Source organism: Vicia villosa, linkage group LG3, assembly GCF_029867415.1.
Source record: "Vicia villosa cultivar HV-30 ecotype Madison, WI linkage group LG3, Vvil1.0, whole genome shotgun sequence".
In the NCBI taxonomy this organism is placed as follows: Eukaryota; Viridiplantae; Streptophyta; class Magnoliopsida; order Fabales; family Fabaceae; genus Vicia; species Vicia villosa.
The window spans coordinates 85,548,281-85,562,621 of record NC_081182.1 but is presented as its reverse complement, the minus strand read 5'-3'; the positions used below and the strand labels follow the sequence as shown (position 1 = coordinate 85,562,621).

The 14,341-nt window shown below is 29.6% G+C and overlaps 6 non-coding genes across 6 annotated transcripts; all 6 read right to left on the bottom strand.

Annotated features, from left to right (window-relative positions):
• Positions 1-144: 144 nt before the first annotated feature.
• TRNAD-GUC (transfer RNA aspartic acid (anticodon GUC)) lies at positions 145-216 on the bottom strand. The gene has a single exon. It is a non-coding gene; the product is annotated as a tRNA-Asp (tRNA).
• A 2,681-nt stretch (positions 217-2,897) lies between these two features.
• On the bottom strand, positions 2,898-2,969 carry TRNAD-GUC (transfer RNA aspartic acid (anticodon GUC)). The gene has a single exon. It is a non-coding gene; the product is annotated as a tRNA-Asp (tRNA).
• A 2,681-nt stretch (positions 2,970-5,650) lies between these two features.
• On the bottom strand, positions 5,651-5,722 carry TRNAD-GUC (transfer RNA aspartic acid (anticodon GUC)). The gene has a single exon. It is a non-coding gene; the product is annotated as a tRNA-Asp (tRNA).
• Positions 5,723-8,403: 2,681 nt separating this feature from the next.
• On the bottom strand, positions 8,404-8,475 carry TRNAD-GUC (transfer RNA aspartic acid (anticodon GUC)). Its single transcript has one exon. It is a non-coding gene; the product is annotated as a tRNA-Asp (tRNA).
• Positions 8,476-11,156: 2,681 nt separating this feature from the next.
• On the bottom strand, positions 11,157-11,228 carry TRNAD-GUC (transfer RNA aspartic acid (anticodon GUC)). Its single transcript has one exon. It is a non-coding gene; the product is annotated as a tRNA-Asp (tRNA).
• A 2,681-nt stretch (positions 11,229-13,909) lies between these two features.
• On the bottom strand, positions 13,910-13,981 carry TRNAD-GUC (transfer RNA aspartic acid (anticodon GUC)). The gene has a single exon. It is a non-coding gene; the product is annotated as a tRNA-Asp (tRNA).
• Between the last annotated feature and the right edge of the window lie 360 nt (positions 13,982-14,341).

Here is a 14,341-nt window from a genome sequence, read left to right as displayed (position 1 = left end):
TTGTTTCTAAAAAAAGAGCAAAGGCATTATTTAAAGCATCTTATAAATATTTTATCATTATTAAAAGAGAGATACAATTTATTATTTTTCAAATTTAAATGAATCTTGTCCAAATCCAAATTATAAATAATGAAAGTAAAAATACGCCGTTGCCGGGGATCGAACCCGGGTCACCCGCGTGACAGGCGGGAATACTTACCACTATACTACAACGACTCAATTGTTCTTAAGCTTTAATGTATAATTACTTAAATGTATAAAAACTTATTGAACATTCAATTTATTCTTTAAATATACCAATAACATCTTCCAAATAAGGAAGATATAAATTTTTGTTGTAAACTTTATGCAATTAATCCTTCTTTTTCTAAGCTTCCAAGAAAAATTATTATTAGATTAGCAGTTAAAGTTATCAGTTGAGAACCATTCTTGAGCCACATAGAGTTCCACCCATTTTTGAAAGTAGATTTAACGACCTCCGTGACATCAATTAAATCAACTATAAATGAAGTAACGTTACTGGTGTTTAGATCAAAACAATTCCATAAATTAGTATAGTGGTTCTTAAAGATACCACCACTAGTACAAGGACCTATAAAACCTCTAGTTACACCATCATTAATGCACCTAATCCAATTAATTTTAGGAGGGTTGCAACCTTTATTGTTAGGAACTATATGAGTATGAAGATAATCACAAAGGATTTCAAGATTCAATAATCATGCACTAATAAAGAAGAAGAAGAAGAAGAAGAACTTAACCATACAAATCACAGCAAACAAAGTGACAAGTTTGAATTGATTGGGCCAACTGCTTCAACAAATTCTCCAAATAGAAAGGGCGGACATAGAAAAGAACATTAATATGGAAGATCTTTGCAAGCCATTTCCATAAAGTGAAAGATAGTAGAAATCTAACAACAAATGATGGTTAGGTTCTGATCCAAAACAACACATATCACATTGAGAGACCATGTGTAATACCTCAATATGATAGGTTCCCATCAAAGGGAACTTTATGATAAGTAATCCACAAACTGTTCAAAGATTAAGAGGATTCGAATCCAGATAGTTGTAACTCAAGGTAGCTATTGGCCATTGGTGTTAATAAGATTATATGCTTAATTAAAATTAAGATAACCAATACTACTATGATTCCATATTAAGAAGTCACAATTAAAAATATTTGAATTCTTAATATGATTGGACATAGTTACGTTTGACGGATAAGTCAGAATAATAAAATAAAGCAAAACCAAATTATTTCTGTTAATGATATCTTTCACATGGGCATGGAAGAAATTATAAACATAAATGTGGATATTGAGAATTTTAGTTTCAAGATGTTTGTTCTGAGAATCAATCCAAAACACGATCTTCTTTCTCTTGCAAAGAAACCAACTATTGTTATCAAAGATGATATCCACACCCCCTCTTATTACCATACCAAATAGTCGAGTAAATGTGATAGCTAATATGACCTTACACCTCATCTCTCTAGCTCAAATAAAATTTTCTCCTTGGTTATAGAAAATAGTAATCACCTAACAAAACTTAATGGAGGCTTCATCGTTCACTTTTTGAGGGACCCGCTACCCAAACCTCTTCCTTTATGAGGAGTACAAACATTGTCCCACGATACAATAACACTGTTTTAATTATTAATATCACATTCCAAAATGCACCTTTAACCTATAGCCAAGCATGCTTTGAAAGAAACATTTAACTAATTATTTCTACTAGTAATGGACAAAAAAGAAGGTTTTTAAGCATATAACTAAGATCTCATCCTTCCAACAATGTTCAGTGGATAAAAAGCTTTGGCCTACCTTTAAAATCATGAATATTTAAGCAAATTAAAGTAATGTTAATGATAGAGAAGCCAGGAGTATCAGTGATGGTGAGAAGCGTGTGATGAGAAATAAAACATGTATAAATAGTATATTTTAGAGTATTAACCATTTGGCCATAAGTCTCAACGCACCTACCTGTTGAATAAGTTTGGCAAGTTTTGAACGTTGCATTTTTTCTTCGACAAAAAGCCATCATATCATCACCATACAGAATAAGAGATGGAGTATGAGTGTCAATTAGATCTTATATGAGGCAAAAAAGAAGAGGAGATGAGAGATGTCCATTTCTTTCACTTTGGACATATAGCCTACTAAAATATTCACAAACAATATAAAATTTTTAAGTTTTATTCATTTCTGTTCATATGCAACTTCAAGGTAAAAATATCACTGATGACCCAAAATCCTGCTATTTTTTTATTTTAATATGGATTAGATTTAACACTTTATTGATAAAAGAAACTATGGAATCATGAGTTCTAGTTTTAAATTAGGGAACTAAAATTTTATTTGAGGTAAGATAATGAAACAAAACATATATTAAAGTATTAAATTTTCTCTTATGATTATATGTTTTTGGGACATTTTCTATGAATAAAAATGGCATGGTATTATAACATATCAATCAAAGGGTTGAGATAGACTATATCTTTTAACAAGCATTGTAATTTATTCTAAATTTCTAAACATCGGTATTTTGTTTCTACCAAAAAAGAGCAAAGACATTTTTTAAAGAATCTTATAAATATTTGTCATTCTTAAAAGAGAGATAAAATATATTATTTTTCAAATTGAAATGATATTATTTTTCAAATTTACAACATATCAATCAAAGGGTTGAGATAGATAATGTGTTTTAACAAGCATTGTTATTTATTTTAAAATTTTAAACAACGGTATTTTGTTTCTAAAAAAAGAGCAAAGGCATTATTTAAAGCATCTTATAAATATTTTATCATTATTAAAAGAGAGATACAATTTATTATTTTTCAAATTTAAATGAATCTTGTCCAAATCCAAATTATAAATAATGAAAGTAAAAATACGCCGTTGCCGGGGATCGAACCCGGGTCACCCGCGTGACAGGCGGGAATACTTACCACTATACTACAACGACTCAATTGTTCTTAAGCTTTAATGTATAATTACTTAAATGTATAAAAACTTATTGAACATTCAATTTATTCTTTAAATATACCAATAACATCTTCCAAATAAGGAAGATATAAATTTTTGTTGTAAACTTTATGCAATTAATCCTTCTTTTTCTAAGCTTCCAAGAAAAATTATTATTAGATTAGCAGTTAAAGTTATCAGTTGAGAACCATTCTTGAGCCACATAGAGTTCCACCCATTTTTGAAAGTAGATTTAACGACCTCCGTGACATCAATTAAATCAACTATAAATGAAGTAACGTTACTGGTGTTTAGATCAAAACAATTCCATAAATTAGTATAGTGGTTCTTAAAGATACCACCACTAGTACAAGGACCTATAAAACCTCTAGTTACACCATCATTAATGCACCTAATCCAATTAATTTTAGGAGGGTTGCAACCTTTATTGTTAGGAACTATATGAGTATGAAGATAATCACAAAGGATTTCAAGATTCAATAATCATGCACTAATAAAGAAGAAGAAGAAGAAGAAGAACTTAACCATACAAATCACAGCAAACAAAGTGACAAGTTTGAATTGATTGGGCCAACTGCTTCAACAAATTCTCCAAATAGAAAGGGCGGACATAGAAAAGAACATTAATATGGAAGATCTTTGCAAGCCATTTCCATAAAGTGAAAGATAGTAGAAATCTAACAACAAATGATGGTTAGGTTCTGATCCAAAACAACACATATCACATTGAGAGACCATGTGTAATACCTCAATATGATAGGTTCCCATCAAAGGGAACTTTATGATAAGTAATCCACAAACTGTTCAAAGATTAAGAGGATTCGAATCCAGATAGTTGTAACTCAAGGTAGCTATTGGCCATTGGTGTTAATAAGATTATATGCTTAATTAAAATTAAGATAACCAATACTACTATGATTCCATATTAAGAAGTCACAATTAAAAATATTTGAATTCTTAATATGATTGGACATAGTTACGTTTGACGGATAAGTCAGAATAATAAAATAAAGCAAAACCAAATTATTTCTGTTAATGATATCTTTCACATGGGCATGGAAGAAATTATAAACATAAATGTGGATATTGAGAATTTTAGTTTCAAGATGTTTGTTCTGAGAATCAATCCAAAACACGATCTTCTTTCTCTTGCAAAGAAACCAACTATTGTTATCAAAGATGATATCCACACCCCCTCTTATTACCATACCAAATAGTCGAGTAAATGTGATAGCTAATATGACCTTACACCTCATCTCTCTAGCTCAAACAAAATTTTCTCCTTGGTTATAGAAAATAGTAATCACCTAACAAAACTTAATGGAGGCTTCATCGTTCACTTTTTGAGGGACCCGCTACCCAAACCTCTTCCTTTATGAGGAGTACAAACATTGTCCCACGATACAATAACACTGTTTTAATTATTAATATCACATTCCAAAATGCACCTTTAACCTATAGCCAAGCATGCTTTGAAAGAAACATTTAACTAATTATTTCTACTAGTAATGGACAAAAAAGAAGGTTTTTAAGCATATAACTAAGATCTCATCCTTCCAACAATGTTCAGTGGATAAAAAGCTTTGGCCTACCTTTAAAATCATGAATATTTAAGCAAATTAAAGTAATGTTAATGATAGAGAAGCCAGGAGTATCAGTGATGGTGAGAAGCGTGTGATGAGAAATAAAACATGTATAAATAGTATATTTTAGAGTATTAACCATTTGGCCATAAGTCTCAACGCACCTACCTGTTGAATAAGTTTGGCAAGTTTTGAACGTTGCATTTTTTCTTCGACAAAAAGCCATCATATCATCACCATACAGAATAAGAGATGGAGTATGAGTGTCAATTAGATCTTATATGAGGCAAAAAAGAAGAGGAGATGAGAGATGTCCATTTCTTTCACTTTGGACATATAGCCTACTAAAATATTCACAAACAATATAAAATTTTTAAGTTTTATTCATTTCTGTTCATATGCAACTTCAAGGTAAAAATATCACTGATGACCCAAAATCCTGCTATTTTTTTATTTTAATATGGATTAGATTTAACACTTTATTGATAAAAGAAACTATGGAATCATGAGTTCTAGTTTTAAATTAGGGAACTAAAATTTTATTTGAGGTAAGATAATGAAACAAAACATATATTAAAGTATTAAATTTTCTCTTATGATTATATGTTTTTGGGACATTTTCTATGAATAAAAATGGCATGGTATTATAACATATCAATCAAAGGGTTGAGATAGACTATATCTTTTAACAAGCATTGTAATTTATTCTAAATTTCTAAACATCGGTATTTTGTTTCTACCAAAAAAGAGCAAAGACATTTTTTAAAGAATCTTATAAATATTTGTCATTCTTAAAAGAGAGATAAAATATATTATTTTTCAAATTGAAATGATATTATTTTTCAAATTTACAACATATCAATCAAAGGGTTGAGATAGATAATGTGTTTTAACAAGCATTGTTATTTATTTTAAAATTTTAAACAACGGTATTTTGTTTCTAAAAAAAGAGCAAAGGCATTATTTAAAGCATCTTATAAATATTTTATCATTATTAAAAGAGAGATACAATTTATTATTTTTCAAATTTAAATGAATCTTGTCCAAATCCAAATTATAAATAATGAAAGTAAAAATACGCCGTTGCCGGGGATCGAACCCGGGTCACCCGCGTGACAGGCGGGAATACTTACCACTATACTACAACGACTCAATTGTTCTTAAGCTTTAATGTATAATTACTTAAATGTATAAAAACTTATTGAACATTCAATTTATTCTTTAAATATACCAATAACATCTTCCAAATAAGGAAGATATAAATTTTTGTTGTAAACTTTATGCAATTAATCCTTCTTTTTCTAAGCTTCCAAGAAAAATTATTATTAGATTAGCAGTTAAAGTTATCAGTTGAGAACCATTCTTGAGCCACATAGAGTTCCACCCATTTTTGAAAGTAGATTTAACGACCTCCGTGACATCAATTAAATCAACTATAAATGAAGTAACGTTACTGGTGTTTAGATCAAAACAATTCCATAAATTAGTATAGTGGTTCTTAAAGATACCACCACTAGTACAAGGACCTATAAAACCTCTAGTTACACCATCATTAATGCACCTAATCCAATTAATTTTAGGAGGGTTGCAACCTTTATTGTTAGGAACTATATGAGTATGAAGATAATCACAAAGGATTTCAAGATTCAATAATCATGCACTAATAAAGAAGAAGAAGAAGAAGAAGAACTTAACCATACAAATCACAGCAAACAAAGTGACAAGTTTGAATTGATTGGGCCAACTGCTTCAACAAATTCTCCAAATAGAAAGGGCGGACATAGAAAAGAACATTAATATGGAAGATCTTTGCAAGCCATTTCCATAAAGTGAAAGATAGTAGAAATCTAACAACAAATGATGGTTAGGTTCTGATCCAAAACAACACATATCACATTGAGAGACCATGTGTAATACCTCAATATGATAGGTTCCCATCAAAGGGAACTTTATGATAAGTAATCCACAAACTGTTCAAAGATTAAGAGGATTCGAATCCAGATAGTTGTAACTCAAGGTAGCTATTGGCCATTGGTGTTAATAAGATTATATGCTTAATTAAAATTAAGATAACCAATACTACTATGATTCCATATTAAGAAGTCACAATTAAAAATATTTGAATTCTTAATATGATTGGACATAGTTACGTTTGACGGATAAGTCAGAATAATAAAATAAAGCAAAACCAAATTATTTCTGTTAATGATATCTTTCACATGGGCATGGAAGAAATTATAAACATAAATGTGGATATTGAGAATTTTAGTTTCAAGATGTTTGTTCTGAGAATCAATCCAAAACACGATCTTCTTTCTCTTGCAAAGAAACCAACTATTGTTATCAAAGATGATATCCACACCCCCTCTTATTACCATACCAAATAGTCGAGTAAATGTGATAGCTAATATGACCTTACACCTCATCTCTCTAGCTCAAATAAAATTTTCTCCTTGGTTATAGAAAATAGTAATCACCTAACAAAACTTAATGGAGGCTTCATCGTTCACTTTTTGAGGGACCCGCTACCCAAACCTCTTCCTTTATGAGGAGTACAAACATTGTCCCACGATACAATAACACTGTTTTAATTATTAATATCACATTCCAAAATGCACCTTTAACCTATAGCCAAGCATGCTTTGAAAGAAACATTTAACTAATTATTTCTACTAGTAATGGACAAAAAAGAAGGTTTTTAAGCATATAACTAAGATCTCATCCTTCCAACAATGTTCAGTGGATAAAAAGCTTTGGCCTACCTTTAAAATCATGAATATTTAAGCAAATTAAAGTAATGTTAATGATAGAGAAGCCAGGAGTATCAGTGATGGTGAGAAGCGTGTGATGAGAAATAAAACATGTATAAATAGTATATTTTAGAGTATTAACCATTTGGCCATAAGTCTCAACGCACCTACCTGTTGAATAAGTTTGGCAAGTTTTGAACGTTGCATTTTTTCTTCGACAAAAAGCCATCATATCATCACCATACAGAATAAGAGATGGAGTATGAGTGTCAATTAGATCTTATATGAGGCAAAAAAGAAGAGGAGATGAGAGATGTCCATTTCTTTCACTTTGGACATATAGCCTACTAAAATATTCACAAACAATATAAAATTTTTAAGTTTTATTCATTTCTGTTCATATGCAACTTCAAGGTAAAAATATCACTGATGACCCAAAATCCTGCTATTTTTTTATTTTAATATGGATTAGATTTAACACTTTATTGATAAAAGAAACTATGGAATCATGAGTTCTAGTTTTAAATTAGGGAACTAAAATTTTATTTGAGGTAAGATAATGAAACAAAACATATATTAAAGTATTAAATTTTCTCTTATGATTATATGTTTTTGGGACATTTTCTATGAATAAAAATGGCATGGTATTATAACATATCAATCAAAGGGTTGAGATAGACTATATCTTTTAACAAGCATTGTAATTTATTCTAAATTTCTAAACATCGGTATTTTGTTTCTACCAAAAAAGAGCAAAGACATTTTTTAAAGAATCTTATAAATATTTGTCATTCTTAAAAGAGAGATAAAATATATTATTTTTCAAATTGAAATGATATTATTTTTCAAATTTACAACATATCAATCAAAGGGTTGAGATAGATAATGTGTTTTAACAAGCATTGTTATTTATTTTAAAATTTTAAACAACGGTATTTTGTTTCTAAAAAAAGAGCAAAGGCATTATTTAAAGCATCTTATAAATATTTTATCATTATTAAAAGAGAGATACAATTTATTATTTTTCAAATTTAAATGAATCTTGTCCAAATCCAAATTATAAATAATGAAAGTAAAAATACGCCGTTGCCGGGGATCGAACCCGGGTCACCCGCGTGACAGGCGGGAATACTTACCACTATACTACAACGACTCAATTGTTCTTAAGCTTTAATGTATAATTACTTAAATGTATAAAAACTTATTGAACATTCAATTTATTCTTTAAATATACCAATAACATCTTCCAAATAAGGAAGATATAAATTTTTGTTGTAAACTTTATGCAATTAATCCTTCTTTTTCTAAGCTTCCAAGAAAAATTATTATTAGATTAGCAGTTAAAGTTATCAGTTGAGAACCATTCTTGAGCCACATAGAGTTCCACCCATTTTTGAAAGTAGATTTAACGACCTCCGTGACATCAATTAAATCAACTATAAATGAAGTAACGTTACTGGTGTTTAGATCAAAACAATTCCATAAATTAGTATAGTGGTTCTTAAAGATACCACCACTAGTACAAGGACCTATAAAACCTCTAGTTACACCATCATTAATGCACCTAATCCAATTAATTTTAGGAGGGTTGCAACCTTTATTGTTAGGAACTATATGAGTATGAAGATAATCACAAAGGATTTCAAGATTCAATAATCATGCACTAATAAAGAAGAAGAAGAAGAAGAAGAACTTAACCATACAAATCACAGCAAACAAAGTGACAAGTTTGAATTGATTGGGCCAACTGCTTCAACAAATTCTCCAAATAGAAAGGGCGGACATAGAAAAGAACATTAATATGGAAGATCTTTGCAAGCCATTTCCATAAAGTGAAAGATAGTAGAAATCTAACAACAAATGATGGTTAGGTTCTGATCCAAAACAACACATATCACATTGAGAGACCATGTGTAATACCTCAATATGATAGGTTCCCATCAAAGGGAACTTTATGATAAGTAATCCACAAACTGTTCAAAGATTAAGAGGATTCGAATCCAGATAGTTGTAACTCAAGGTAGCTATTGGCCATTGGTGTTAATAAGATTATATGCTTAATTAAAATTAAGATAACCAATACTACTATGATTCCATATTAAGAAGTCACAATTAAAAATATTTGAATTCTTAATATGATTGGACATAGTTACGTTTGACGGATAAGTCAGAATAATAAAATAAAGCAAAACCAAATTATTTCTGTTAATGATATCTTTCACATGGGCATGGAAGAAATTATAAACATAAATGTGGATATTGAGAATTTTAGTTTCAAGATGTTTGTTCTGAGAATCAATCCAAAACACGATCTTCTTTCTCTTGCAAAGAAACCAACTATTGTTATCAAAGATGATATCCACACCCCCTCTTATTACCATACCAAATAGTCGAGTAAATGTGATAGCTAATATGACCTTACACCTCATCTCTCTAGCTCAAATAAAATTTTCTCCTTGGTTATAGAAAATAGTAATCACCTAACAAAACTTAATGGAGGCTTCATCGTTCACTTTTTGAGGGACCCGCTACCCAAACCTCTTCCTTTATGAGGAGTACAAACATTGTCCCACGATACAATAACACTGTTTTAATTATTAATATCACATTCCAAAATGCACCTTTAACCTATAGCCAAGCATGCTTTGAAAGAAACATTTAACTAATTATTTCTACTAGTAATGGACAAAAAAGAAGGTTTTTAAGCATATAACTAAGATCTCATCCTTCCAACAATGTTCAGTGGATAAAAAGCTTTGGCCTACCTTTAAAATCATGAATATTTAAGCAAATTAAAGTAATGTTAATGATAGAGAAGCCAGGAGTATCAGTGATGGTGAGAAGCGTGTGATGAGAAATAAAACATGTATAAATAGTATATTTTAGAGTATTAACCATTTGGCCATAAGTCTCAACGCACCTACCTGTTGAATAAGTTTGGCAAGTTTTGAACGTTGCATTTTTTCTTCGACAAAAAGCCATCATATCATCACCATACAGAATAAGAGATGGAGTATGAGTGTCAATTAGATCTTATATGAGGCAAAAAAGAAGAGGAGATGAGAGATGTCCATTTCTTTCACTTTGGACATATAGCCTACTAAAATATTCACAAACAATATAAAATTTTTAAGTTTTATTCATTTCTGTTCATATGCAACTTCAAGGTAAAAATATCACTGATGACCCAAAATCCTGCTATTTTTTTATTTTAATATGGATTAGATTTAACACTTTATTGATAAAAGAAACTATGGAATCATGAGTTCTAGTTTTAAATTAGGGAACTAAAATTTTATTTGAGGTAAGATAATGAAACAAAACATATATTAAAGTATTAAATTTTCTCTTATGATTATATGTTTTTGGGACATTTTCTATGAATAAAAATGGCATGGTATTATAACATATCAATCAAAGGGTTGAGATAGACTATATCTTTTAACAAGCATTGTAATTTATTCTAAATTTCTAAACATCGGTATTTTGTTTCTACCAAAAAAGAGCAAAGACATTTTTTAAAGAATCTTATAAATATTTGTCATTCTTAAAAGAGAGATAAAATATATTATTTTTCAAATTGAAATGATATTATTTTTCAAATTTACAACATATCAATCAAAGGGTTGAGATAGATAATGTGTTTTAACAAGCATTGTTATTTATTTTAAAATTTTAAACAACGGTATTTTGTTTCTAAAAAAAGAGCAAAGGCATTATTTAAAGCATCTTATAAATATTTTATCATTATTAAAAGAGAGATACAATTTATTATTTTTCAAATTTAAATGAATCTTGTCCAAATCCAAATTATAAATAATGAAAGTAAAAATACGCCGTTGCCGGGGATCGAACCCGGGTCACCCGCGTGACAGGCGGGAATACTTACCACTATACTACAACGACTCAATTGTTCTTAAGCTTTAATGTATAATTACTTAAATGTATAAAAACTTATTGAACATTCAATTTATTCTTTAAATATACCAATAACATCTTCCAAATAAGGAAGATATAAATTTTTGTTGTAAACTTTATGCAATTAATCCTTCTTTTTCTAAGCTTCCAAGAAAAATTATTATTAGATTAGCAGTTAAAGTTATCAGTTGAGAACCATTCTTGAGCCACATAGAGTTCCACCCATTTTTGAAAGTAGATTTAACGACCTCCGTGACATCAATTAAATCAACTATAAATGAAGTAACGTTACTGGTGTTTAGATCAAAACAATTCCATAAATTAGTATAGTGGTTCTTAAAGATACCACCACTAGTACAAGGACCTATAAAACCTCTAGTTACACCATCATTAATGCACCTAATCCAATTAATTTTAGGAGGGTTGCAACCTTTATTGTTAGGAACTATATGAGTATGAAGATAATCACAAAGGATTTCAAGATTCAATAATCATGCACTAATAAAGAAGAAGAAGAAGAAGAAGAACTTAACCATACAAATCACAGCAAACAAAGTGACAAGTTTGAATTGATTGGGCCAACTGCTTCAACAAATTCTCCAAATAGAAAGGGCGGACATAGAAAAGAACATTAATATGGAAGATCTTTGCAAGCCATTTCCATAAAGTGAAAGATAGTAGAAATCTAACAACAAATGATGGTTAGGTTCTGATCCAAAACAACACATATCACATTGAGAGACCATGTGTAATACCTCAATATGATAGGTTCCCATCAAAGGGAACTTTATGATAAGTAATCCACAAACTGTTCAAAGATTAAGAGGATTCGAATCCAGATAGTTGTAACTCAAGGTAGCTATTGGCCATTGGTGTTAATAAGATTATATGCTTAATTAAAATTAAGATAACCAATACTACTATGATTCCATATTAAGAAGTCACAATTAAAAATATTTGAATTCTTAATATGATTGGACATAGTTACGTTTGACGGATAAGTCAGAATAATAAAATAAAGCAAAACCAAATTATTTCTGTTAATGATATCTTTCACATGGGCATGGAAGAAATTATAAACATAAATGTGGATATTGAGAATTTTAGTTTCAAGATGTTTGTTCTGAGAATCAATCCAAAACACGATCTTCTTTCTCTTGCAAAGAAACCAACTATTGTTATCAAAGATGATATCCACACCCCCTCTTATTACCATACCAAATAGTCGAGTAAATGTGATAGCTAATATGACCTTACACCTCATCTCTCTAGCTCAAACAAAATTTTCTCCTTGGTTATAGAAAATAGTAATCACCTAACAAAACTTAATGGAGGCTTCATCGTTCACTTTTTGAGGGACCCGCTACCCAAACCTCTTCCTTTATGAGGAGTACAAACATTGTCCCACGATACAATAACACTGTTTTAATTATTAATATCACATTCCAAAATGCACCTTTAACCTATAGCCAAGCATGCTTTGAAAGAAACATTTAACTAATTATTTCTACTAGTAATGGACAAAAAAGAAGGTTTTTAAGCATATAACTAAGATCTCATCCTTCCAACAATGTTCAGTGGATAAAAAGCTTTGGCCTACCTTTAAAATCATGAATATTTAAGCAAATTAAAGTAATGTTAATGATAGAGAAGCCAGGAGTATCAGTGATGGTGAGAAGCGTGTGATGAGAAATAAAACATGTATAAATAGTATATTTTAGAGTATTAACCATTTGGCCATAAGTCTCAACGCACCTACCTGTTGAATAAGTTTGGCAAGTTTTGAACGTTGCATTTTTTCTTCGACAAAAAGCCATCATATCATCACCATACAGAATAAGAGATGGAGTATGAGTGTCAATTAGATCTTATATGAGGCAAAAAAGAAGAGGAGATGAGAGATGTCCATTTCTTTCACTTTGGACATATAGCCTACTAAAATATTCACAAACAATATAAAATTTTTAAGTTTTATTCATTTCTGTTCATATGCAACTTCAAGGTAAAAATATCACTGATGACCCAAAATCCTGCTATTTTTTTATTTTAATATGGATTAGATTTAACACTTTATTGATAAAAGAAACTATGGAATCATGAGTTCTAGTTTTAAATTAGGGAACTAAAATTTTATTTGAGGTAAGATAATGAAACAAAACATATATTAAAGTATTAAATTTTCTCTTATGATTATATGTTTTTGGGACATTTTCTATGAATAAAAATGGCATGGTATTATAACATATCAATCAAAGGGTTGAGATAGACTATATCTTTTAACAAGCATTGTAATTTATTCTAAATTTCTAAACATCGGTATTTTGTTTCTACCAAAAAAGAGCAAAGACATTTTTTAAAGAATCTTATAAATATTTGTCATTCTTAAAAGAGAGATAAAATATATTATTTTTCAAATTGAAATGATATTATTTTTCAAATTTACAACATATCAATCAAAGGGTTGAGATAGATAATGTGTTTTAACAAGCATTGTTATTTATTTTAAAATTTTAAACAACGGTATTTTGTTTCTAAAAAAAGAGCAAAGGCATTATTTAAAGCATCTTATAAATATTTTATCATTATTAAAAGAGAGATACAATTTATTATTTTTCAAATTTAAATGAATCTTGTCCAAATCCAAATTATAAATAATGAAAGTAAAAATACGCCGTTGCCGGGGATCGAACCCGGGTCACCCGCGTGACAGGCGGGAATACTTACCACTATACTACAACGACTCAATTGTTCTTAAGCTTTAATGTATAATTACTTAAATGTATAAAAACTTATTGAACATTCAATTTATTCTTTAAATATACCAATAACATCTTCCAAATAAGGAAGATATAAATTTTTGTTGTAAACTTTATGCAATTAATCCTTCTTTTTCTAAGCTTCCAAGAAAAATTATTATTAGATTAGCAGTTAAAGTTATCAGTTGAGAACCATTCTTGAGCCACATAGAGTTCCACCCATTTTTGAAAGTAGATTTAACGACCTCCGTGACATCAATTAAATCAACTATAAATGAAGTAACGTTACTGGTGTTTAGATCAAAACAATTCCATAAATTAGTATAGTGGTTCTTAAAGATACCA